The sequence below is a fragment of the Lepidochelys kempii genome, chromosome 2 (genome assembly GCF_965140285.1).
Source record: "Lepidochelys kempii isolate rLepKem1 chromosome 2, rLepKem1.hap1, whole genome shotgun sequence".
In the NCBI taxonomy this organism is placed as follows: domain Eukaryota; kingdom Metazoa; phylum Chordata; order Testudines; family Cheloniidae; genus Lepidochelys; species Lepidochelys kempii.
The window spans coordinates 30,186,949-30,211,478 of NC_136381.1; the positions used below are offsets into that span (position 1 = coordinate 30,186,949).

Consider the following 24,530-nt stretch of genomic DNA (forward strand, 5'->3'; position numbering starts at 1 on the left):
AGCATACCAGTGGGAAGATTCCTTGTGTACAGTTTGCTGACATATTTGTACACTATTTTTTTTTCTTTGAGATAGCTGTGTTTCTGTAGCTCAAATTTTCTTCTATTGCCAGGCTTCAGCTAAAATACCTCTAGGCTTCAAATGATTCATGGATAAGCAAAAGAGTTACCTGTATATCCATAAATCTTTAGTAGAAACATTTTTGCTGACTCATAGTTGAGGGGAATGTGTTATTTTTATTTGTGTTTCCTTTCAGTTTAATATGCACACCACTTGACAGAGAAGAAAGAGGATGCCGTTATTTGATAAATGTTTGTTTTTATTTAGGTTAAAAGATATGATGAGGAAGAATATTTAAAAACTAAAAGCCCTACATACACATACCATGTATAGAGTCAAAATCTACTGAATTTTTCTTCCATAATTACCTGCTTGTTTGTTAAGGTCACAGCTATTATAGATTTGGAGAAATGAGAAATGATTATGAGAGAATCATTAGTCTCAAAAATGCTGATTTCTTAGAAAATCTTAGAAAACCTTGGCTGTTACTTTTGCAGAGCCTCTTGAACACATTATTTTAAATCAATTTAAGCAAAACAACTTCTTGCCAAGTAAGGAGGTAAGTATTTCAAGTCACACTTTTATTTAACTTTTCTTAATTTTTTGCCGGTAGAAACATAGGCAATTACTAAAAATGAGCTTGAAAATATTGACAGGTTATGCAATCTCTAATGAAAACTTGAAAGGGATAAGCTGAGTTGACTATTCTTATATGAAATATGCACTTTGACACTTTTTTCCCCTGAGTTGTATTCGTTATTGTTAAGTGACAACACTTTAATATCCCATAGTAATAAGTTATTGACAAGGGGTATGAAAAGAACAGTATCAAAACAGTGTAGAATAATCAAAAAGGTAATAGCTGAGTAAGAGTATGTTCTCAAATTATATTTTAAAAACTTTAATTCTGTCAGTGGGACTTTTTCAAAGGAAGAGGGACAACATTTTACTGATAGAAATGGCAGACTGGGCACAATGTCACTGTAAAATTTGACAATGGTAACAGAAGCTGGTGATAGGAGAAATATATAAAATGGAGACAAGTAACACCCTCTCAACATTGTTGTTCTCAGAGCAGTGCCCCTGCTGGATGCTTTTTGAATTGCATCTGTTTGTGAGAGAAGTGTTTTTTCCCCTGCAAAACTGTGATAGGTTCCCCAGTATGCTTTTATATTTGCTTACCCAGAGAGTAAATTGGTATTGACTGAACGAACTGTGATGCTGAGAATTGATTGAAAGACAGAGATTTGATTAATTAAGGTGGGAAAGATAGTAAACAGATGGCTTTGGGGAGAATGGAAAAAAATAGAGGGAGGCAAATAGTGAGCTATGACAGTCCCAGAAGGCAAAAAGAGAGAAGGTAAAGTGAAGGTTGGCCAAGAGAACAAACTATGGACATGGACATGGGCAAAAGAAGACAGAACATAGTAGAGAGAGAGAAATATGAGCTGATATAAAAGAGAAGAGTTAATAGAGAACTGGACTTTTCAATCTCACAGACAAGGCATAACAAAAACCAGTGTCTGGAAGGTGAAGTTATAAATAATAATACATTGAAATGATGTAATTTCTTAGTGGAGAGGGTAATTAAACATTGAAACAGTTTGCCAGATGTGGTGGTGGTGGTGGTCTCACTCTTGCGTGTAGTCTTCTAAGTAAGATTAGATATTTTTTTCTAAAAAGTACGTTTTAATCCAGTTTTGGGCTGGATGGTCATGGTAGTACTTTCTGACCATGTAATCTATCAACTGTCTCCTTCATTCGTCAGCCAGGGGGAGAACAGGATTGCCTGTATTACCCTCAACAGCTCAAAGCACTTGCAGTTCTGCATTAAGGCAAAGACAATAATCAAATCTCATGCTTCAGGGCTCCAGTGGTCATCTGCAGAGGTCTTTTTCTCCAGTACACAGTTGGACAGATGTATTCTGGGTGGGTTGGTTGGTTGGTTTGTCTGTCTGTCTGTCTGTCTGTTTGTTTGTTTGTTTGAATCTTCCTCTTGAAGCATCATAGTTTGCACACAGCTGGAAATGGGGCATTGGATGGAGTGAATCAGTGCTGTGAGGTGGTACAGAGAACCTTCTTTCTTAGATGCCTGGTTGGTGTCTCTTGCTCATGTGAGGAAAAACTTCCTAACTGTCGGAGTGGTTAAGCACTAGAATAAATTGCCTAGGGAGGTTGTGGAATCTCCATCATTGGAGATTTTTGAGAGCAGGTTGGACAAACACCTGTAAGGTCTAGATAATACTTAGTCTTGCCTTGAGTGCAGGGGACTGGACTAGATTACCCCTCAAGGTCGCTTCCAGTTCTATGATTCTATGTTCATAGTCAAACTGATCACCATATTTGGGGTTGGGAGGGAATTATTCTCCAGGTCAGATTTGCAGAGGTCTTGGGCTTTTCACCTTCCTCTCCTGCTGGCATCATCTGGGTATATCTCATCTAATAAATTCCGTTGACATTGCATGGGCCTCAGGCATTGGTGGCACCCAGATCTCTCCTGTTCTCTGACAGTGACACACCAACAGTTTAGTCTCCTGAACATTGAAATGCTTTAGTCTCACTAAAGTAATTGGGATCAATGTAGGGGCATCTGGGTGAAATTTAATCATCTGTAATACAGAGGAGGTCAGACTAGGTGATCTACGAGTCCCATCTGGCCCAAAGGCTTCGACTCCATGGGTGCTCCGGGGCTGGCCTTAAACTTTGTGAAACTGGGTGTGCAGTGGGAGGGAAAGCAAGAGGGAGTAGCTAATTCAGTGTGGAAGGAAAAGAGGTAAGTGAGCTGGGAGTGAGTAAACTGGGTGAGATGGAGACAGGAATGACAGGAGAGAAGGAAGAAAAGCGGTTGGGCTAGTCTCCATTACCTGACTTCTGGCATAGCCTTTTGAACTTGTGCCAAGTGGCTATGAATCATTGCCAGATCAGACTGGTGGCCTTTTAAACCCACTTTATACAGGGGGGAAAGGCCCCAGTTCAGTAAAACATTCCTTTTCCGCAAAGCTTCCATGGAATGCAATGTAACTTAGGCACATGCTTTGCTGAATATGGATGGATGTGAACTTCTGCTTGAGTGGTTCCCTAAACTGTGGCCCAAATTACTAGAAATGGTACTAGCAATAGAAAACCAGGCCACTGGAGGGGGGAGAGAGAAATAATATTTTTTTTCATGGGGAAAAGCTACAGGAAAACTTTGGGGAGATGGGGCAGAACTGAGGAGTTAGTCTACATTTGTTGGTTTGTTCATAAAACATAATTAGCTCATCGCAAGCAAGTCTAGTAGTATAAACTAGTACCAGGTAGGTTTCCTCTGTTTAAATATAAATGTTGGATTTATTATTTATTTATTTACTCTTTTTTGTGGGAGATGGATAAACTTTTTTTTTTGTCTGCATGGGAATAGTTATTTTGTATTTCTGATTTAGTATTCTATTTTCATATTTACTTCTTTATAGTTGTATATTTAATACTTGTCACTGAAAAAATAAAATAAAATGTTCAGTCAATTGCACCTGGTATTTCAAAAATCTCCCAATCACGGTTTAATCCTTTTTTCCTCCACAGTGGTCCCATAGCCTCCCCACTTTTGTTTGCCAAGCTGCAATGTTGCTCACACTCAGACAACTACAACAGACGCTGGGTGCGATTTAATTAGGCTGCAACTTTATTCTTAAATGTCTGTGAGTACCCAACAGATAAAAATATACAGTGCAGGTAATTCCATAATCATTTCAATATATACCTAGGGTGCTTCTGTCAGCCATGCCCCTTACCCATCCTGGACCCCAGCCAACCCACTTCTGGGTTCTCACCATCTCCCCTCCTCAAATGAGGGTTACAGAGGGCCTATGAAGAAGGAGGATGGCTCCCTGCCATACCAGTTATAGTGCTGAACCCCTCCTCCCCTGTTTCCGCTCCTTTAAAGAATACCTTTTTTTAATTCTTTACCAATCCATTTTATCTGATCCCTGTATCCCTTCCCTATAGAGTACCTGCACTGGACATCTGCCACAAGGAGGCACCAGCAACTAGTTTGTCTGCCTCCCCACATACTAGCTGGGTCCTGAGACATCTCTTAATGCCCCCTTTAATATCAGCTGAAAACGTGTCAGCTTCCAAGTCTGAAATGAATAATTCTGGTGCACCGTATGCTATGTCCAGATGCGAAATGACCGGCTGCCACCATGGCACCCATAAATCTGGCTACCTCCCTATTCGCATACCTCCTAGTGTTTTTGGCTTGTGGGGGCTTCACAGTTCCTCTCCTTATCCTGCATCGCAACATGTCTGACCACACCATTTTTATTCCTGGGAAAAGATCCATGATCTGCCCCAAGTCCCTCTGAGAGCTGGTCATTAAATCTGTCCCTTTAAACATTCCCAAATCATTTTCCCCAATGTGAAACATAATTATATCTGAAGTCAGCTCACAGATCCCCACAGTGTACAAAAGGGGCATCTGCTGGTCCCATAATGTGTCCCTCCTCCCTTGCAGCTCAGAACTGCTTCACCACTGAGGCCCAGATGCAAACCTCCAAGCTGTGCCCAGGAAACAGTACTATGCCCACAGATCCACAGGCCCGTCTGCCAGCATTTGGACTGAAAACACAATGGAAAATTTAAAACGGATTCCCCCACCTGGGGTTTTGCATATTTTCTGTACGCTTCAGCATGCCTAATACCCAATTGCGTGAATTGCACTAGGCCCCATACCCAGCTGGGCCACTGCTGTTGTTGCCGGAATCCTGAGTGAGTGGGAACCAAATTCATGTGCTGGGATCCCCAACCGTGTCATTCCCCATCCTGGTATATTGTGAGTGGACTGCCATCATTGTGAATAAAGAGGGGTCCATTGCTCCCTGGTCTTATCACCGTGTATGCCCTCACAGCCTCTAAAGGGCAGATCCAGGGCTTGCCACCATCCTGCAGATTAATGAATTCAGCCCAGCGTCCTTGAGCCATCTTTGACTTTTTTAAGGTTAATATAACCAATCCCCTCCCCCCCCCCCCCCCGGTGTATATCCCTCAGTTCCAAAGCCCTTCCAGAAGAATCCCTACAGGACGTAGATATTAGCTCGCTTATCTGAAAAACTAAAAAAAAAAAAAAAAAAAAATGCTACCAGAAATGCTGTCCTGAATAAGGCCACTGTCCACAGTCACATATGGGTTCCAGATTGCACCAGATGCCTAAGCATATTAACAGTATTGGGACCAACATGTATCCTCCATAAGATTGGTGCTTCAAGAGTGCCCCATTAGAAACCTTCAAACTAAATAACTGCTGCAAGGATCTGGGTAATTGTTCAGCCTACTGACAAATGTAAGGGCCAAAGACGAGTGGAGATGTAATGGGTCATATTGGTGACAGGCCTTCCAGATCCTGCAATTGCACACAAACATCAAAACTCCTCCCATAGCTCCATAATGTTCACAGAGCCACCAACCTCTGTGCTACACTGACAACCATCATGCGCCAAGGTTCCATAGAGCTAGTGGAATCCTTTTAGGTTCCTTGATGGCTCCTGGTGCCAGCTCCCGGAATCTGTCGATCTGGAAATGAGACATTGGATCTGGTATGCCACTGTCAACCCCAGGCACATGCTTGGAAGTGAAACAGATGTTAAAGCTTAAACATTGTAATACATAACTATAACTGTACTTCCATTTTAAGGTCTGGAGATTCCTTTAGAACCATCCCCTGGAAACATTTAAAAGTGGGGAGGAGGAGTACTTGTGGCACCTTAGACGCTAACAAATTTATTAGCGCATAAGCTTTCGTGGGCTACAGCCCACTTCCTCAGATGCATGGGTTCTGTTTCAGTCCTGTTGCATAAAGCAATGCCTTTCCCCCAAGCAGCCACGTTGGGGACTGCAACCATTTCCCAACATATTTACCTAAAACTGACTTACAATTTAATCACCCTGTTAGAAAACTTCATGTCGCCTCCAGCGGCATAAAAATTGCAAAAATTTACAAAAATTGTGTAACCCAGGACCAAAACAATTACTATACATCCAACAACCACGCAGCACTGAACTTGATCCGTTAGAGAAGAGAATCCAACCAGCTAGTGCAAATTGCAATACATAACAAAACTTTACAGCACCACAAATAACGATAATATAATGTAAACTATAAGATTATTGTACACCCCTACCAATACACTGCTCAGCACAAGGGAAAACACTTCCAAATAGCAATGGTAACAGAGAGCCCAAGCTGTGTTGGTTGTCACTGGTTATGGATGTCATACATTGGTTTTAGAGGAACAGCCGTGTTAGTCTGTATTCGCAAAAAGAAAAGGAGTACTTGTGGCACCTTAGAGACTAACCAATTTATTTGAGCATGAGCTTTCGTGAGCTACAGCTCACTTCATCATTGGTTTTGTTTGTTTCTGTTCACATAATGGATCAGTGTAACTTTATTTACCAGGAGAAGTGATTGTAGATACACTTAGGGAGAGGTAGCTGATAAGTAGAATTAGGATGTTTAAGAAACAAATAAACCTTTACCTATGTGGGACACATAGGTGTCCAACACATCCTTTCTAGAAAAAATAGGCTATTGTAAGATTTATTGTCTGGATGCAGATATGGTGTGAGATCACCTAATGGAAGGGCAGGTGAGGCATAAAGGGGATCTAAAAGTCCCATTTCTGGCTGGGGAAGGATTATGCACAATGCAGGCACTGTGGAAGAGAGCTGTGAGACACCCTCAGAGCTCTTTGAAAGCATTTTGGACATAGAAGTGTCATTTTGGTGCTGGGGCTGCATTACACCGTTATTGAGGGTCTTTAGTCCTGAAGCCTATAAATTAACCTTGAGAAACTGCTGTAACTTAGACAGGCCTCCTGGGTTCATTGCACAGTTCTAATTGCAAGGGGTGTGGTAATTCCCTTGTATAAGTAGTCCAGTTGCCTCTGTGCCAGGGCTATGACAATGAATATTCAGAGTCCCTCCTCCTATATTGAACTGAGTCCCATCTCATCTTGAATATTTCAAGTGCAATGCTGTATTGTGTGAATATTCGTATTAATGAATTACCTCAATGGTTCAAATATTCACAGAAGGTGAATGCAAAAGGGAATGGCTATAGGAAATTCATTTTGTTAATTAGTATGTTTGCTCACAAAACATTTTTTTTGCAGTGTTGGAGCTAAATTGTCCATTAAGGAGGAATAGGTGAGTCTGATTTAATGTGGATGGGATAACAGAGCACTTCTAAGAAAAGACAGTGTTCCGAAACATTTAGAAAAATACCTCAAGCAGGTCTAGTATGGAGATCTTAGCAATAAATGAAATGTTTTGCAAGTTTTGTAGTAATGTGGAAAAACACACTTCAAATTGTTAGTTTAAAGTGACAGAGATAAAACTGTGACTACTGTATCTCTGAGTTTACAGAATGCCTCTCACAATTTTACTGGATTCTTTCAATACAGAGAAAGTGAAAACATTTTCTGTGGGGGAAAATCTCTATGATAAATACTGGAGAAACATTTAGAAGTATCAGAAATAGAGATTTCTATTGAATACACTGTTTATAACCAGGTGAATGAAAGATTTAGTTGTATTCTTTCCTCAGGGAAAAAAGCAAAAATTTTGATGGAGGAAATGGATTGCTGTACTTCAGTTTATATGAAACCTTTTTTAGTACCTTTTTTTTACAACACTGACATTCCCTGCAGTTATGGATGTAAAGCAATATCTATAGGTGAAGAACAGCAGATATTTTAAAAAATAATTTTCAAATACAATAATTGATCATGAGTAAATTAAAAGTCAGAAAGAACATTACTATAAACTTAAACATATAAACTATTTTGACTCAAAATAATTAGTTATCCACACCTCTTTAAAATATGTAATATTTATATTTACACATTGGATATATATATATAGTGATAGACCCAGGCCAGTTGGGTATAGCAAAGTAATAGAAGGCAGATATACTGGCTGGTGGATAAGCAGTTTTTTGTTCCCTGACTGACCAGAGCAGGGGCTGCTCCAGGCTAATGAGAACACCTGACTCCAATTAACCTGCAAAGAGTCAGGTGAGGCCGTTAAGCTAATGTGAACACCTGACTCTAATTAAGGCCCCTCTGATACTATAAAAGGGCTCGCTCCAGTCAGGCCAAAGAGAGCCAGGGAACCAGAGGAAGTGTGGCTGAAGTGCTGGGTAATGAAGAGAACCTCAAGCCACTGGAAAGGGAGCCCTAAGGTAAGGGTGAAGAAGGCGTTAAGAGAGGGAAGCGGGAGAGCTGTGGGGAAGTGGCCCAGGAAAATGTAGAAACTCTGGAAGTGAAAGGTCGGCTGCCAACAGCTGCTGCCATTAGGGTCCCTTGGCTGGAACCCGGAGTAGAGGGTGGGCCTGGGTTCCCCACAACCCGACACTAAAGAAACACCTCCTGGGAGGGGAAGACTGGCCCCTGTCAGGACAGGAGGCTAAACTGTTTGGGAAAAAGCCCATAGGGAAAACAGAGACTGTGGGGGTTCTCTCACCAACTTCCTTGCTGGCTTATGATGAAAAGAACTCAGTGGACTGTAACCCTGGTGCTAGAGAGAGAAGGGCTACATGGAGGGTCACAGTAGAAGAGCGGGACCCACGGGGACAAGGTCAGAGCTCTGCCACAATATATAATTTCGAACTGCACGGTTTCATGCATATGTAACCAATGATTTTAGTTTAGTGTTCACTTATACTTCTATAATCTACAACTTTATTCTAACATACAATGATTATATGTGACATAACATGTTAATCATAACATCATCCAATAAGAGAACACTAAACGAAAATCATTGGCTACATCTGTAAGTAGAAATATTGCATATATATTCTTTTTTCTGCTTGATGAATCAAAATAAAGTAAGGTATAGGTAATCAACTGACAAAAACAAGTAATTGAATCCATGGCAACAAAGAAAGAGTTTCCCTTCTTTGTCTAATTCAGGTACTACCTTCTGTGGAAGATAAAATTCACTAGAATCAGCAAATTCTAAGAAAAGATTATTTTTTCTGATCTTTGTAAAGCCATAGTTTAGGAGCAAAAAATAACCAATGCTTTAAAAGCCAAAGAATAAAAGAATACATTTTTTTCTTTTTAAAATATAAATGAGTTTTTAGCACTATCTGGGAAAATATGTACTTTCTTAACTTGGGGGGGGGAGTAGTAATATTTTTCAAATATAACTCATCAACCATTCAAAATCAAACACTCAACAATACCAGAGTGGCAATAGCAGAATGTAGGATCAGTTTAGCAAGAATCACAGGAAAAATATTTTTAGCTGAAATATGAAATATTTTAGAGACTTGAAGAGTAGGATTAAAGTTATTAATAAAACCACAAACATATTAATATCCCCCTCAAGTTCTCAAGGAAGGCCAAGTGTGTAACTATCACAGCTTTTATCCAAGATAATTTTCAAATACATTAATTATCTATGTAACATTACAAAATCCATAATAAGATCACTCAATGTTTTACTGATTTCCTGAAGAGGCTCCAAAACGGAGTCTTCCTCCCCTCCCGTTCAATGGCTATAACACTATTTTCTGTCCACTCATCCCTATGCACCAAATCAGACATTCAAGATGAAACAGTATTCAGTTTATTATGACAGGAATTAAAACCTGCCCCTGGAGTTTGAATACCCCCCCCCCCCTTGTGGGGTCTAGTTTAATGAAGGCTCACACAAATATGCTAGTCACATCATTTGCTGTATTTCTGGAAGGCCCTCAGATAGTACAGTAATGAGGGACATATAAGAATGAGAATATAATACAAATAGTTTTTAAATTATAGAGGAAATGATTCCTATCCATGTTTTTTTTTCTTCAGGATAGATTGACTAGCCTGTTCCAAACTGTCCACAACAGGTCTGACTCCTTCCTCTGTCTTTCCTCTCACTGAACAGCTCATTGGTGACTTTTCTCTCTGCAGGTTCCCTCACTGGGATGGCCTGCAAGCAGCTCCTGCTCCTGTTGGGCCTCTCACCAACCAGACAAAAGGGATCTGTCTATCTTATATCTCTCCTTTTTTTCCCCGCAACATACATTGCTGTAAGGCTTATAGTCCCCATATGTCCTGGGAATAATCAGCCCCACAATACCCCTGTTCCATGTATAAACAAGCAACAGTGCAGAGCTAGGCTTGAACCCCTCTTATATGATTATCTTGTCCTGTGACAATACTAAACTAAAATACTCCAAAAAGCCTCAAACAATTTATGTGAGGCTTCTAGGTCACATGGCTTCTTGCACCTATATGGTTCAATACTTCAGACTGACTCAAAATTCTTCAGGGCTGGTTGTCATCAGTCTACTCAACAAGCCACTATCAGTGAGACTCGGTGATAAGTGTGCTCTCCCATGTCTTCATCTCCCTAGAATGGTGGACAAATCCAGCCAAGGCATGTGTAGGCTTTCCATTGCCCACCTGCAACTGACTCTCACACTAATGACATGCTTTGGCCCTAGAATAGTGAGCCCACCTAAGTTCTCTACAAACAAAGGGTCTGTGGTCCTCAGACAACTTACCTTTACACATTAGTGTCCGGGAACTGAAAGCTGTCAGACAGGTGTGCCAGGTATTTCTATCGCAGATCAGGGGAGGCAGCCTATTAGTAGTCACAAACAACACAACAGCAATATTTTACCTCAACAAGCAGATGGGTGTCCACTCTTCTCCACTATGTCAAGAAATTAATTTATTCTGGGAATATTCCCAACTCAGTAGATCTAGAAAAATCTTACTTGCAGGGCATGCAGAATGACCTAGCAGGCCACCAGAGCAGATCATATACTACTCCTGGGGGCATTCTGCAATAACAACAAAAAAAATTCTGCACACAATATTTTAAAATTCTGCAAAATTTATTTGTCAAAATAACACTACATAATAACACCAGTTTCAATTGTTTTGGTAATTTATTTCAAAATACCTGTCAGGAAATATGTCTGTAACAATAAAAAAACACACAAATTTCCCCCCAGGAGTAGAGAGTTAAAGAAACCCCTGTGATAACCCAGTTCCTGTTTCTCTGCCCCCTCCCCAGAGAGCACCTGTGCTCCCAGTAGCCAATACACCTGAATCCCCTCCTCCCCAGAGCCCAGCCGCAGGACCCCTCATCCCAGATACCTGCACCCCTTCCCCTCCAGAGGCCAGCTGCGGGTCGCCCCCTTTGGCCAGACACCTGTCCCCCTTCCCCCGATCCAAGGGCTGCAGAGGGAGAAACAGCCTGATGGTCAGATCCAGGCTGCACAGAGTTTACTGTGTGCCACCCTCTCCTTCCCTCAGGGCATGCTGGGAACTGCAGCTGCCAGGAATTCTCTAGCTCCCTCTTTCTCTCTCCTCAGCAGTGTCTTCTAAGTTGGGCTCTGCTGAGCAGCACTGCAGCCCATTTCTGTGAGGAAAGGAAATTATGTGTGCATAATGTTAATTTCTGCAAACTTCTGCATTGCACAGTGTTGCAGAATTCCCCAAGGAGTAATTTACAAATTGCAAGTGGTCTGTTCACCTAGATGTGACTAGATACTTCTTCCAACAGTGGGAGTTTCCCCAAATAGACCTACTTGCGACGCAGTCCAACAAAAAGTGTCAGAAGTTCTGTTCCCTACAGGGCCACATTTTACATGCCATAACAGATGCCGTTTTACGAATGTGGTCAAGCATGCCGTTCTTCTCTCTTCCACCAGTCCTGCTCATTCACAGATTATTGCTAAAAATAAGAGAAGACCAGGACAGGCACACTTATAACACCGGCGTGGCCCCCAGCACTGGTTCTCCACTCTCCTGGCGCTGTCAGTGAAACTTCCAATTTCACTTCCACTGGACTAGGAACAAATCTCCCAGGATCCCAGTTGCCTTCTTCACCTGAGCCTACAATCCCTTCACATAACTGCAAAGATGTTCCACTAGAGAGCAGTCTTGCTTGAAAGAGGTTCAAAAGATCCTGCTATATAGTAGAAAGCCTTCAACAAAAGCTACTTACCTTGCTAAATAGAGGCATAGCTCCATCTGGTCTCACCAAAATGGGGCGTTACTGAGTTCTTCAGTTCAACATGTTCTGGACTACTTATAAAACCTGAAACATCAAGATTTGGCAGTTAGTTCCACCAAAGTATATCTTGACACTACTTTCAGCTTTCCATCCTAAGGTGGATAATGACTGTTTTTTCCAATGACATGTCCCTTAGGTTTTTAAACTGCTTAGTTAAATCATATCCTCAAATGCAAAACCCTATTCCCTCATGGGATTTAAACTTACTATTGTTAAGGCTTTGGGGTCCCCCATTTGAATCATTGGCCACCTTTTTCTCTCCTGCTTCCTTCAATGAAGATGGCTTTTCTGGTGGCCATTACCTTGGCCAGAAGGATAGGGGAGCTGCAGGCATTAATGTTGGGGACTGCATATACAATCTGTTTTAAGGATAAGGTTTACCTGCGCCCTCATCTGAAGTTTTCCCCAAAGGTGGTTTCCCCTTTCCACATTAATCAGCCAATTTATTTGCCTGATTTCTGCTCACAACTGGGCAGACCCATATACTGTGACAGGATCAGGCCAGATGGCTACAGGAGAGTAATAGAAGGCAGATATATTATCCCCAGCCTAAGTAGGCCCCTTTTCCCTGGGTAAGGTAACAGGGAAGGTTCCAGAACTATCAGGAACCTTCTGGAGACAATTAAGACAGACAGGTTGATTAGAACACCTGCAGCCAATCAAGAAGCTGCTAGAATCAAGGCTGGCAGGCTAATCAGGGTACCTGGGTTTTAAAAAGGAGCTCATTTCAGTTTGTTGTGTGCTTGTGAGGGGCTGGGAGCAAGAGGCCCTAGGAACTGAGAGTGAGAATGCAGACTGTTGGAGGACTGAAGTGTACAAGCATTATCAGACACCAGGAGGAAGGTCCTATAGTGGGGATGGAAAAGGTGTTGGGAGGAGGCCATGGGGAAGTAGCCTAGGGAGTTGTAGCTGTTGCACAGTTATTCCAGGAGGCACTCTAGACAGCTGCATTCCACAGGGCCCTGGGCTGGAACCCAGAGTAGAGGGCGGGCCTAGGTTCCCCCCAAACCTCCCAACTCCTGGTCAGACACAGGAGGAGTTGACCTGGACTGTGGGTTCATCAAAACAGTCAAACTAAGGGCTGGCATGAAGCTCCAAGGTGAGCAAATCCACCTGTAAGCACATGACCCACCAAGGTAGAGGAGGAACTTTGTTACAACTGGTTTTAGAAGTGGGATTTTGTGTCCACAGCGCGGCGGAAGAAGGAGGGTGTTTGGAGGGAAAAAAAAGGGGGAGAGGGTCTATTTTTTCTTTTTTTTCACGACAATGGAAGAGGTAGTGCAGGCACTGATACAAGCCACGGCTGCCCAGCAGGAGGCTACCCATGTCCAGGCAGCAGCCCAACAGGAGGCAGTGCGGCTGCAGCAAGAGACTAATCGCCTGTTGATGGACCAGACTGCTCAAGACTGGGCTATGTTGCGGGAAGTGGTAAACGAGGTAAAGGCCTTTACAGAGCTGAACCGCGCCCATGATGGGACGCAGATCATGCGGGCCAGCAATTGGCTGCAGAAAATGATGCGGGAGGATAATCTAGAGGCATACCTCCTGGCCTTTGAGAGGACAGCTCTGCAGGAGGTTTGGCCCCAAGAACAGTGGTCTGGCATCCTTGCTCCATTCCTGTGTGGGGAGACCCAGAAGGCCGAATATGATTTGCCTGAAGAGGCTGCGGCAGACTACCCCCAGCTGAAAGCAGAGATCCTGGCCAGATCTGGGGTAAGGACCGCAGTGCGGGACCAGCGATATCATGAGTGGAGATACCAGGAAAACAAAACCCCGCGGTCCCAATTATATGACCTCATCCATCTTGAATGAAAGTGGTTACAAACTGAGTCCCAGAGTCCAGAGAAGATACTGGAGGTTCTTGTCATCAACCGGTACATGAGAGGACTACCGCCAGACCTTCGCGTCTCGGTAAGCCAGAATGAACCCTCCACCTATGACGAGGTTGTTGCACTGGTAGAAAGGCAAAGGATGGCGAGGGAGCTGACCCGACCAGTTAAGGAAGAAGCACCCTGGGGTAAACTAGCATCACCAAGCCCTAGAGCTTGGGTGACTGGGCCACCAGGTGGAAAAAGAGAGGGGCTGAAGGCCCACCAGAAACCACAAAGAGTCGGAGTACTGAGGGGAAAGAGGATCGTGATGTTAGACTGCCCAAACCAAGAGACGGGGGAATGCCTAGGGCTCCATACAGATGTTAGGCCTGCAGGGAGTGGTGACACATAGCTGCACAGTGTCCCAATGCCGAGGAGTCTATGCAGTGTAATCTGGGAAACTGGGCAGACCCATGCTCCCTAATCCATCTTGTGGTCGTCTCATTAACCCCACATATGTACACCAGACCAGTGAAACTAAATGGGGTAGAGACCACAGCACTGGTTGATCCAGGGAGTGCTATCATGCTTGTCTTGGGGAAGCTCCTGAAGCGTAGTCAGCTGCTGTGGGCTAAGTGTATGGGGATAACATGCGTCCATGGGACAGTTGGTTATTACCCCACCATCCCAGTAAAAATCGAGATTGAGGGGAACACTATTGAGGTAGCAGCAGGTGTAATCCCTAAACTCCCATACCCAGTGCTTATAGGGAGGGACTTCCCAGGGTTTCGAGACTTACTCCTGGTTCGGGAATTGGAGAAAGGGGGAAGCCCTGAAAGTAGTGAGGCATCCACAGTAGACTGTCAACCCCCAACCTTCTCTGAAATATCCCCAGATTTGTTCTCCACTCCCAGACAGCGTAGAAAGGTGAAAAGGGAAAGAAGGGCAGCTAAGGCCTTGGGAACCCGAATACTGGCCCAAAGCCAGAGGGTCGTTCTCATAGGTAAGCGGACCCGAGCAGCTGAAAAGGAGGCCACCCAGGAGGGAGAAGCACCCGAGTCTGACCCACACCCTAACGCCTCTGAACCAGTAGAGGCAACAGAGACTGGCCCCCTAGATCTCAGGCAGATTAGCCCCGAGAGAGGAAATTTTGGACGGGGCCAGGCTGAAGACCCAAGGTACGACAACATTAGGAAGGAGGTGACCGAAATAGATGGGGTCCCCATGGAAGGGAAAACCCAGGGACCAGGACCGTGCTTCATAATGAAGAAGAATCTCTTATACTGGGTTGCACCAGTACAGGGGCAGAAGGTACAGCAGATCCTAGTACCTCAAAAACACCAGAATGCTGTATTAAGTCTGGCCCATAGTCATCTTTTTGGGGAGCAATTGGGGGTAGAGAAGACCCTCGCACAGATTCTGTGACAATTCTTCTGGCCCGGAGTACATAAAGAAGTGCAGAGGTACTGTGCGTCCTGCCCGGAGTGTCAGCTGCACAGTCCCCATCCCCACTTGAGGGCACCTTTAGTACCCCTTCCCATCATAGAGGTCTCCTTTGAGCAAATAGCCATGGGCGTAGTGGGACCCCTGGAGAACACAGCCTGGGGCCACCAATATATACTTCAGAGTAGCAGCCATGTTAGTCTGTATTCGCAAAAAGAAAAGGAGTACTTGTGGCACCTTAGAGACTAACCAATTTATTTGAGCATAAGCTTTCGTGAGCTACAGCATCCGATGAAGTGAGCTGTAGCTCACGAAAGCTTATGCTCAGATAAATTGGTTAGTCTCTAAGGTGCCACAAGTACTCCTTTTCTTTTTGCAATATATACTTGTCATTCTGGATTATGCTACTCGCTACCCAGAAGCCGACCCCCTGCGGAACATGGCCTCTAAAACAATAGCTAAAAGTTGGTTGGGATCTTTGCCCGAGTGGGGCTACCAAAGGAGATATTAACAGACCAAGGTACCCCATTTATGTCGAAGCTAATGAAGGACCTCTGTACACTGCTCCATATACATACCCTGAGAACTTCAGTCTATCATCCGCAGACTGATGGGCTGGTATAGAAAGGTTTAACCGAACCCTCAAGGCAAAGATAAGGAAAGTGGTAAGTCGGGATGGGAAAGATTGGGACACCCTACTACCCTATCTTATGTTTGCAATCCGGGAGGTACCTCAGGCCTCAACTGGGTTTTCCCCTTTTGAATTATTATACGGACGCCACCCCCATGGCATACTAGATATCGCAAAAGAAATCTGGGAAGAGGAACCCAGTGAAGGGAGAAACATAATTGACCATGTGTTGCAGATGTGAGAACGGATAGCCTGGGTCACCCCTATTGTACCAGAACATTTGGAAAAGGCGCAGGGGGCCCAGCAAACCCATTACAATCGCCAGGCAAAAGTCCGACAGTTCCAACCAGGGGATCAGGTGATGGTGTTGGTACCCACAGCAGAAAGCAAGCATTTAGTCCAATGGCAGGGGCCCTATGAGGTGGTTGAACCCGTGGGGGAAGTAACCTACAAGGTGCGGCAGCCAGGACGCCGGAAACAAGAACAAATTTGTCACATTAACCTCTTAAAGCCTTGGCACCAATGAGAGGAGTGTGTAGTGGCCCAAGAGAGACCCCAATCCAGGGAAATAACATGCAGGAGCAGATCAGGATATCCACTGATCTGACACCAAACCAGAAGAAGGAGGTAACTGAGATGATCAACCGATACCAGGATGTGTTTTCAACCAAACCAGGCCGGACCACCGAAGCATATCACCACATTATCACAGACCCTGGGGCAAAGGTAACTTTAAGGCCCTATCGGGTCCCAGCAGCAAAAAGGGAGATCAAGGCAGAGGTAAAAAGGATGTTGGAGATGGGAGTCATCGAAGAGTCCCACAGTCAGTGGTCAAGCCTGATTGTGTTAGTGCCCAAACCTGATGGCACCACTAGGTTTTGTAATGACTTTTGCAGGCTGAATGAGATATCCAAATTCGATGCACACCCCATACCCCATATCGATGAGTTAGTTGACCGCCTGGGCAATGCCTGATTTTTGACCACCCTTGATTTAACAAAGGGATACTGGCAGATTCCCCTTGCCAAAGATGCGAAAGAAAAGATGGCATTCTCTGCACCAGAGGGTCTGTTTCAATATACTGTTCTTCCTTTTGGACTGCATGGGGCACCTGCCAACTTCCAGCGTCTTATGGACAAGCTCCTACAGCCCCATACCAGTTATGCAGCAGCATACCTGGATGATGTGATTATTCACACCCCCGACTGGGAAACCCACTTAGGAAAGGTGGAAGCAGTTCTGGACATGCTAAGATGGGCTGGCCTCACAGCCAACCCAGCCAAGTGTGCTATAGGGCTAGCTGAAGCTAAATACCTTAGCTACATTGTAGGAAGAGGCATGGTCAAGCCCCAACTAAACCAACTAGAGGCTATCCAAAATTGGCCCTGGCCGAATCAGAAAAAGCAAGTCCGGGCATTCCTGGGTGTGGTGGGGTACTACCGATGATTTAGTCCCCATTTTGCTACCAGAGCGAGTCCCATAACAGATCTGATAAAAGCCCGGGGTCCAGACATGGTGAAGTGGACAGATGCCACAGAGAAAGCATTCATGGATCTAAGAACAGCCCTCTGCAATAACCCCATGCTTATCGCCCCAGACTTCAACAAAGAATTCAATTTACAAACAGATGGATCTGAAGTAGGATTGGGAGCTGTTCTATCGCAGATGTTCGGAGATGAAGAACACCCAATCCTCTACCTCAGTAGGAAACTTCTCCCAAGAGAGCAGAAGTATGCCGTGGTTGAAAGAGAGTGACTAGCTGTGAAATGGGCCATGGAAACACTACATTGTTACCTTCTGGGACGACGGTTTACCCTTGTGACCAACCATGCACCCCTCCAGTGGATGCAGCGAAATAAAGAGAAGAATGCAAGGGTGACCAGGTGGTTCCTGTCCCTAAAACCTTTCCAATTCACCATACAACACTGGGCTGGAAGCCACCAAGGCAATGCAGATGGCTTGTCAAAAGTACACTGCCTGATGTCCCAAGTTGCCCAACCCCGTAGTGTTGAGCGGGGGAAGTGGAGGGGGGCGGCGGGATATGTGACAGGGTCAGGCCACATGGCTACAGGAGAATAATAGAAGGCAGATATATTATCCCCAGGCTAAGTAGGTCCCTTTTCCCTGGGTAAGGTAACAGGGGCGGTTCCAGAACAATCAGGAACCTTCTGGAGACAATTAAGACAGACAGGCTGATTAGAACACCTGCAGCCAATCAAGAAGCTGCTAGAATCAATTAAGGCAGGCTAATCAGGGCACCTGGGTTTTAAAAAGGAGCTCACTTCAGTTTGTGGTGTGCGTGTGAGCAGCTGGGAGCAAGAGGCACTAGGAGCTGAGAGTGAGAACGCGGACTGTTGGAGGACTGAGGTTTATGAGCATTATCAGACACCAGGAGGAAGGTCCTATTGTGAGGATAAAGAAGGTGTTGGGAAGAGGCCATGGGGAAATAGCCCAGGGAGTTGTAGCTGTCACACAGCTGTTCCAGGAGACACTCTAGACAGCTGCATTCCACAGGGCCCTGGGCTGGAACCCGGAGTAGAGGGCGGGCCTAGGTTCCCCCCAAACCTCCCAACTCCTGGTCAGACACAGGAGGAGTTGACCTGGACTGTGGGTTCATGAAAACAGCCAAACTAAAGGGTGCCGTGAAGCTCCAAGGCGAGCAAATCCGCCAATAAGTGCAAAACCCACCAAGGTAGTGGAGGAACTTTGTCACAATACAAAAAGGGCGGAAGAATGTTTGCATATCTTGGATGTCAGAAGATCCTTTCAATTTTATCTAGATTGAACCAGACACTTTTGTAAATTATCCCAGCTGTTCATAGCAGTCGCTGACAGAGAGAGAGAGGTCAATCACTTTCCATTTAGAGAATTTCTTCTTGGTTGCATCCTGTATATGCATGTGCTGTAGGTTGGCTAGTGTCACTCTGCATGACACAGTCACAGCTCAGTTGATGAGGTCACAATTGGCCTTTTGGGCAAGATTCCAGAGACGACGCTAAAGGGCGTTGAGTTGTTCTCCAATCTGTATTAAAATAGACTCTTCTTCTGTGGCTTGTGAGTCACCAAGAGTGAAACGCACACACGTAATCCCTTGAAGAAGAAAAAGCAGTTACTAACCTGTTCTGTGACTGTTGCTCTTTGAGACATGTTGTTTATGTCCATTCTGTGACTACTGCTCTATATTGGAGTTTCAGCAAGAAGGAATTGAGCAGGGCTAAGGGTGGCTTTGGCCTTCATACTGAATGTAGTGGTGTGCCACGCCATGGGGAGCTCAAGCCACCTAGAAGGTATTGCTGGGGGAAGAAGGTTCCAGTGGCCATGCCCTGGCCTCAGAGACACCAAGATTGGAATGGACAAGTGTGACACATCTCAAAAAACAACAATTACAGAACAGGTAAGTAACTGTTTGTTTGTTTTTTTAATGGCAAAAAAAGTTACTGTGCATGTGCGACATCTATTTTACTAAACAAAACAATTTGTACTTTTTCCCAGACCAAAAACTTTATCCATATTGTAGGCTAAATGCGATAAAAACTTTCCATTAAAAAAAAGAGCGAGAGAGACTGGAGTACAAAGAAACACCAGCTTCTACACTGAATTGTACTTTTATATCTTTAAAATGTCCAGATAGATTTGTTTCAAACATTGTTAATAAAAGAAAAAAGAATCACACCTTTCCTGTCAGGAAGCCCTGAAAACAAAGGTTAGGATGGAAATTCTGAAAGGCCATTAACAATGGAAGTGGTAATAAAAATGTGTGTGTGTACATGAGAGAGAGAGAGGAAAATGCAGCTATTGGTATGCTCACATTCTTATAAATATCAAATGGGCACTTTGGGATTCTTTCCATCACAGTCACTTTAACACAAAATGACAAAAGAAGAAGAAATCTGGTAATAATCATTAAAATAGCTTGAGTCTCAAGGGAATCAAAGAAAAAAGACTAGAAGAGAAGAGAAGTAAAAATTATTCTTGCAAGTTTGCCAAATTTTAGTCGTAGTATTTTCATTTAAAAACCTGTTTCTTTGTCTCTTTTTTGCCTGTATAATGAGGCAGCCATTCTCAAAGATGTACAGACAAAGAAAGTAGTTTCCTTGGTTATGGGAACTTCAGTAAATGAAAGTTTTCAGAAGAGCCCCTCCTTTTCTGAATTTTTTCCTTTCATTTTGGCAGCCTATATATTAGCTTGCAATACAGAAAATCAAAACCAAGGAGTTCATTCTGGCTTTTCTTAAATTGTTTGGTTTGGTTTGGTTTGGTTTCTCTCCATTTATTTTGTAAAGGAAGCCAAATCTGTGGTTGTGTGGGATTAAGAGGGGGAAATAAATAAAATTAAAAAAAAAACCCACCTTCTGGAATACACTAGTGAGTGTTTGCCTTTGTTAGGGCTGAGATGGATGTGCCTATAAATGAGTGTAGATTTTAGCAGTGGCTATAGAGGTTCTCTTATCAGAATATGCAGGAACTATGTATGTCTGTGCTGACAGGACATTTTCTGTAATATCCACATTTAAAAACAAGAAGACAGATACCATCAGTATGTAGTTTATCATCAGTTCCTGCCTGACAGATGGTGTTTTCAGAATTTATTAATTGGGGCTGATCCTAAAAGTCTTCACCTATCTTTCACTCAGCTCTTCATCAGGCAAAATTTCTACTGAAGGCCGAGTAAATAATGGGTAAAAACTGGGTAAAACCTTCAGGACTTAGCCCCTAATACTTTTGGCTTATTTTTAGATTATCAGATAAAGATGTCATGTTAGTATGACATATTATGCTATATTGAGGGGGTTTTAGCATGTATGATAGCTAGTTGCCTTTGGATTCTAGAATAGTAGAACTATCTTCATATTTTTTTTTCTAGCTGTGGACCTAGATCCTTTCACTTCTGAAGCCCTACAGCCTGATTTCACCACAACATCTGCTCTGGGATACTTCAGCTGGGAGCGAGATATGCTTCTGAACAGGGCCGGCTTTAGGTTTTTTGTTGCCCCAAGCGCAAAAAATAAAAGGGGGGGCAGAGTGCTGCCCCTTGAAAAGTGTCACCCCAAGCACGTGCTTGGTTTGCTCGTGCCTAGAGCCGGCCCTGCTTCTGAACACTCAGCAATTGGGGTGAAAGTAGGCTGTACTATTCATAGAGGACAACTGAATCAATACATGTCTTTTTTCCTGAATGGTCAATATTTCAAAATTAGTCATGTAACATTTTTTATGTTCCCTAATTGGAAGTAGGAAGGCATAATTAAGCCACAGGGCCTCGGAATCTCTGAAAGGTAGGGTGAGAGCAATTTTGGAGTTAGGAGGAGCTAGTCTGGCAGGATCTGTGAAATTTTTAGGACATTTCAACCTTTCTCAAACTGTGTTCAGATACCACTGCTAGACTGGGATAGATTTAAAATGAATTTTCTCTGTTACAGCCATGCAAATTTCCTGTGACATGTATGCACAGTTCCAGAAATTGCACCCAGATCCTAGAGTGGTTTATTTAATTGCTTCAGTACTGTTTTGCCAGGGAGATAGAGCCAGGTCTTCCTTGTGCTTAGGTCTTTTGCTCTGTTTCTGTCCTTCCCATGCTGCTCTTTGTGGGACAGGCTCCTTATTTCATCTTCTTGAAGAGGGTTAAACCATTCAGAAGTCAGACACAGGATAAAACTTCAGTAAGCTAAAAGAAAGGGGATGCTCAGAGAAGAGTGTACTCTTCGTTACTAATACCCATTTTAGTAGTATTTATTTAAAATTTTAATATTAAATATTGGTTAACAGCTCTGTTTTCTCTGTGGGGAGGGTAGGTTACCATTCTTTTAAGCTCCTTAGTTTTTTGTTGTTGTTTTGTGTCCATTTGTTTGTTGTTATTTTTCCTTTCATGCACTTCTACATAGTTTACTCCCCCTCAGCATGGCCAGACTGTAGCTACCCCACATGCCTTAGAAAAGCATTTTCTTGATAGACCGTAAAATGAAATTTACTGCAGCTAGAGCGTAAAATGTTGAGGCAACCAAAAGTAGCTTACAGGTGGCATAAAATCTGGTCCCCTGCAACCTGTTTGATGTGAACTCCCATTGATGGGGAGAGAATCTTGCCAGTTCAATATTCTCTCCTCCCCCTGGTAACAGGAAGGCCTGGTGGGTTGGGCCTTCTGGGGCCAAGTCTATAAAACCTACTAAAACAAAACTAGAACAAAATACAGTTTTTCTGGAAACTCAACAGGGACCCTGAAGCAGACTTTTATAACAGGGGCATTATTTCAGGAACATATGACAAGGAATGCAGTTGTTCTTGTCCCTAGTACAGCATGGGGAACAATAGCAGATGTGGGCCTCTACTCCTTGCTTAGGAAGGGTGTTGTGCAACTGGATCAGTGGTATGCATGAATTCATTCACTAGCAGTGTTGTGAATTTTGATGATATTATGGTGAGTCTCACAGTATATGGTGTCTTTCTTAAAGCATCAGGCGGTAGCCGTGTTAGTCTGTATCCACAAAAACAACAAGGAGTCTGGTGGCACCTTAGAGACTAACAGATTTATTTGGGCATAAGCTTTTGTTTTTTACCCACGAAAGCTTATGCCCAAATAAATCTGTTAGTCTTTAAGGTGCCATCGGTCTCCTTGTTGTTTCTTAAAGCATCAGCTGCTGGAGGCAACTGATTACAAGAGAATTTCAGCTTTTATTTTTTTTAAAAGAATGAAAAGGAGAGAAAATTCTGAAAATGTGACTTGAATGCATCCTAAACGCTCAGAAACCTAATAGCAAATAAATAGAATCCAAAACATAATAATTTAAAAATCCTCATGATTTTTAAGCAACCTTGTGATTTTGTGGGGCCTGACTCATTATTTTTGAATACTTGGACTTGGCAATACTGCACTGGCTAATGCACTGTCTATACCTCTTGCCTGACCTTATCTTTCCTTTTCGTGAGTTTTGTACTGCATTACACAGGTGGTGCAGCCTCTGAGATGCTTCTTTACTATCTGAATACTTGGTCTAATCTATTCCATATTTAGTTCCTCATCACCATACCGTCTGAGCACCTTACAGTAGTTTAGCTTTAAGCAACGTGGCTAATACCTGTCACATATGGTTCATTCTCACTGTCATCCTTTCCATAGGGGGCCATGTATTTGCACCTTATATGGTACAAATTCAAGATTGTTGCTATCTTATGGCTGCATGGTCAGGGAGGGAGACACTAACATAATTTGAGGTTCACCCAGTATAGTCATTAATAAAGTAGAAAATAACTATCTTCCTTTATTTTATTTTCAGTAACAGGGCATTTGCTGACCAACTCATATTTTAGTGCACAACATTTAATTAAATAGCAAAGATAACTAGAACTTGCTCACATTTATTGTACATGTGAATGCATTTGTAATTCCTTCAGCTACGTTTAGGGAAATAGAGAATATTTCTCAAGCACACATAGTGTACTTAAGGGAAGAAATTATAGTGTATCTCAGTTTGGTAATAAGTCCTTGTACTGCATTATAAGTGGCACTGGCAGCAATGACTATAACTAAAATCGCACGCTGGTTTCCATTATAAGACTTCATTTTCGGTTACATATAACTTTGCAAAACTTTACTCACTCAGGCTGAAATTTTCCATGACAGGGGTATGATTTCTTTTTGGAAAGTTTCAGCAAAACCAGCCATTTCCAAGAGGAAAATGAGGTAAATAAAACTTTGTTGTGTGGTTTCAGGGATGTGCCTTTTCTATTCCCGTGAAAATTCACCAAAATTTGGTCAAGTTATAAGCCTTTGAAAAATCACACTTCACACATGCTCAGTAGACGCTTAGTAGAGTTTGGCAGCTAAATTATCTACAATTCTCTCTCAGCTGTTTTTAATTATTGCTGACCAGATGTCTAAATATAAGAAAACTCAGGTATAAAAGAAAACAATGAACCAATGAAAGAAAAGAAAGAGGAGAGAAGAAAATAAATGAGAGAAAAAAAGCAGGTGGGATTTTGCATCTCCACTATTTATCAATTAAAAGTAGAGATGGTGAAAATGTTTGGGTCAAATGTTTTTTCCATTGGAAAATGCTGTTTTGTCAATATCAAAACTTTCTCTGGGAACTTCTTGATTTAGACAAAATTCCATTTAGAAAATGAAAAAAAAATCAGTAAGGTTAAAATGGAAGGTTTCAAACTTATCAGAATAAAATGTTTCAATTTTTGTGTCAAAATTAAATTGTTTATAAATTTATTAAACTTCTATTATATTATAAATTATAAAATAATAACAAAAAAGTCAAGATTAGAAGAATTGTTTTGATTTTTATCAAAATTGAAATTTTGATTGACCTGAACCATTTTTTTCAGAATTTGCATTCCATGGGAAATATTGGAATTTTTGTTTGGTTTTTATACAATTTTGAGTTGAACAGAAATTCAGAGTTTTGACTGGCTCTAATTAAAATGTTAGTTAAAAACCACCAATCTTTTCTTGTGGGTATCAATTACGCATATTGGCCCAAATACACTGAAGCCAGTGGTCTTATTCCAGGGAAGAATTTATC

At 42.7% G+C, this 24,530-nt stretch overlaps 1 protein-coding gene across 2 annotated transcripts in view; it reads left to right on the forward strand.

Annotated features, from left to right (window-relative positions):
• CSMD3 (CUB and Sushi multiple domains 3) overlaps nucleotides 1-24,530 on the forward strand; it is a 1,215,628-nt gene that overhangs the window by 1,094,214 nt on the left and 96,884 nt on the right. The window lies entirely within an intron of this gene.